Source organism: Cheilinus undulatus, linkage group 3 (assembly GCF_018320785.1).
Source record: "Cheilinus undulatus linkage group 3, ASM1832078v1, whole genome shotgun sequence".
Classification (NCBI taxonomy): domain Eukaryota; kingdom Metazoa; phylum Chordata; class Actinopteri; order Labriformes; family Labridae; genus Cheilinus; species Cheilinus undulatus.
Window position 1 is genome coordinate 55,813,776 of NC_054867.1, and position 3,178 is coordinate 55,816,953.

Consider the following 3,178-nt stretch of genomic DNA (forward strand, 5'->3'; position numbering starts at 1 on the left):
GAGTGCTAGATCGCCTCCTTAGTTTGAATCCAGTCTTTTGTTTGAATTTATAGCCTATTGAGTGGCCTGTTTAATTTAAAACATTGTAAATAAAAATGGTAAAACTTCTTTAGATTCTGACTGTTAGTTTGGGGACTGGGAAGAAACATTTACTTTTTCTACTTATATTATGTTAGGTACCTTCCCCCTAGACGGGTGCGTAACATAATTTGGGGGCTCGTCCCATTTATTTTTTTTCGCGTGCGATCGTGGTGAGTATTTTTCCGGAGTGTTTGGTGAGTATTTTGTTTGGTTGGCAATTTTTCTCTGTGTGTGGGGGTAAAAGTGGAAGTAGACTTGGATGAGTTTGCACAAAATCCCACCCTTGAAAAGTTAAATAGGTGCACCAAAGCAGATTTATTGCTGATTGCTAATTTATTCAATGTGTCTTTGCCCTTAAATGCCAAAAAGGCAGAGATTAAAGCACAGCTGGCAAAGAGTTTGGTGGAGGAGGGCATAGTAAAATCAGAGCTTAAATATGTCAGTGCTTCTGAGGAGGTGCCACGGCCGATGGAAGCGGAGGCGACCACGGCCAAGCCAATCCTCAGCGGCCTGGTGGATGTGGGGGCGGAGGCTGCCACACCCGCTCAGGTCTCCACTGATCCTGTCGCTCTCCTACAGGCTGGGGTGGATACGGAGGACCTGAAACTGGCCCTTCGCATGAAAGAGGTGGAGCTTCAAACAAAAACCCGCGAGGTTGAGCTTATGCATCTCCGTATAAGGGCATTGGAGCTGAACAAAGCTTCTCCCTTGTCTAGCCCTTTAAATCCTCCCACCGCTGCCGCTGAAAAGTTTGACGTTAGTAGGCATATTGCTCTGGTGCCAACGTTCAGAGAAACAGAGGTGGATTCTTATTTTAACGCCTTTGAGCGCATCGCGGCAACTCTTAGTTGGCCCAAAGATGTTTGGAGTTTGCTGCTTCAGTGCAAATTAGCAGGGAAAGCCCAGGAGGTTTGTGCAACTTTATCCATAGATGAAAGTTTGAATTATGATGTGGTTAAAGCTACTGTGTTGCGGGCCTACGAATTGGTGCCGGAGGCTTATCGCCAGAAATTTCGCACCTGTGAAAAATCTGCCAACCAAACTTATGTGGAGTTTGCGAGGGAGAAAACTGTTTTGTTGGACAAATGGTGCGCTGCGAGTAAAGTGTCTGATTTTGCGCAGCTCCGTGAACTGTTCTTGCTGGAGGAATTTAAATCATGTCTCCCTGACAAAATTGTTGTTTACTTAAACGAACAAAAAGTTGACACATTGTCTAAAGCTGCTGTGCTTGCAGATGAATTTGTTCTAACACATCGTGTCTCTTTTCCTCCAGTGCGCCGTGAAGTTTCCGCTGGCGGTGTGGGAAAAAATCAGCGAACTTCACCCAAAACTCCTCCGCGCACTAACTCCGTGTCTGCTGAGAAACGTGAGTGTTTCTACTGCCATGAGTCTGGGCATTTGATTGCGCACTGTCCAGCTCTGCAGCGCAAAGAACAAAACCACACTCCTAAAAAGCCTAAAAGTGTTGGTTTTGTTCAGCCTGCTCCTGCTCTCTCTCCTGTCAGCGCAGATGACTCTGCTGAGGTGGATGAAGCCTACCGCCCATTCATCCTCAAAGGTTCAGTGTCGCTGACGGGTGAGGAGGAGGATCAGGTTCCAATCACTATTTTGCGGGACACGGGGGCTACACAGTCCCTTATTTTGCAAAGCATTTTTGCCGTTTTCTGATGAATCGTTTTGTGGTTCTGATGCTCTTTTGTGAGGTGTCAAAATGAGCGTGTTACGAGCACCGCTGCACACCGTTTTTCTGCGCTCACCTCTTGTCTCTGGCCCGGTTAAGATTGGCACTCGCTCTCGCTTACCGGTGCGCGGTGTTGCGTTCATTCTAGGTAATGATTTAGCGGGTAAAAAGGTTTTTCCGACGCCCGAAGTGATCGATAATCCTATTTTTTTTGCCCCCGCTGCTGTCAGTGACTCCTCTGTGTTCCCGACTTGTGCCGTTACGCGCGCCCAGGCGCGCAAGTATGGTGATGTAATGGATTTATGTGACTCATTCATGTGTTTTGATGATGATCCTGTGAAAACAGAAAAAACCTGTTGAGAAATCTGACAAATGTGTGACTGAAAACTTGCTACCAACTGATGCTAACCTGTCTTTTGTTGTTGATAGGGCTGAGTTTGTCCTTGCACAGCAGACTGATCCATCTCTGATAAACTGCCTCTCATCTGCTGCCAGCGCAAGCGCCTAAAATCCCTCCGTGTACTGCATTGATAACAGTATTAATGCGTAATTACTCCCCTCGTCCGGTGATCTAGGTTGGAATTCACTTCAACAATTAGTTGTGCCTCAAAAATTTCGTCCCCAAGTTCTTAGCCTTGCGCATGACAACTTTTCTGGTCATTTAGGAATTAAAAAGAGTTACCACCGCATCCTGCGTTGTTTCTTTTGGCCAGGTTTGAAGAGTGACGTATCCAAATTTTGTAGATCTTGTCATGTCTGCCAGCTTAGCGGCAAACCAAATCAGGTTATTCCACCCGCTCCTCTGCAGCCAATCCCGGCTCTCGGTGAGCCATTCGAGCACATAATCCTAGACTGTGTAGGTCCACTTCCTAAAACAAAGTCCGGTCATCAGTACCTCCTAACTCTGATGTGTGCAGCAACTCGGTACCCCGAGGCAATACCGCTGCGCACAATTAAAACCAAAGCAGTCATAAAAGCCCTGGTAAACTTTTTCTCCACATTCGGCATGCCAACATCCACCCAGACAGACCAAGGTACTAATTTCACATCCAAATTGTTCGCCCAGGTTCTCTCCACTCTGTCCATAAAACACCAAAAATCCAGCAGTTTTCACCCAGAGTCTCAAGGTGCTCTCGAACGTTTTCATCAGACGTTAAAGTCGATGATGAGAAAATATTGTCTCGAGTCCGGTAAGGAGTGGGATGAGGGGTTGCCTTTTCTCCTCCTCGCGGCGCGTGAAAGTGTGCAGGAGTCCATAGGCTTTAGTCCCGCGGAGTTAGTGTTTGGTCACACCGTGCGTGGTCCTCTGAGATGGCTCCGTGAAAAATACCTGTCTGATACCCCAGGCCCAACCACACATGTGTTAGATTATGTGAGCTCTTTTAGGGAGCGTCTGCATAAAGCTTGCGATGCCGC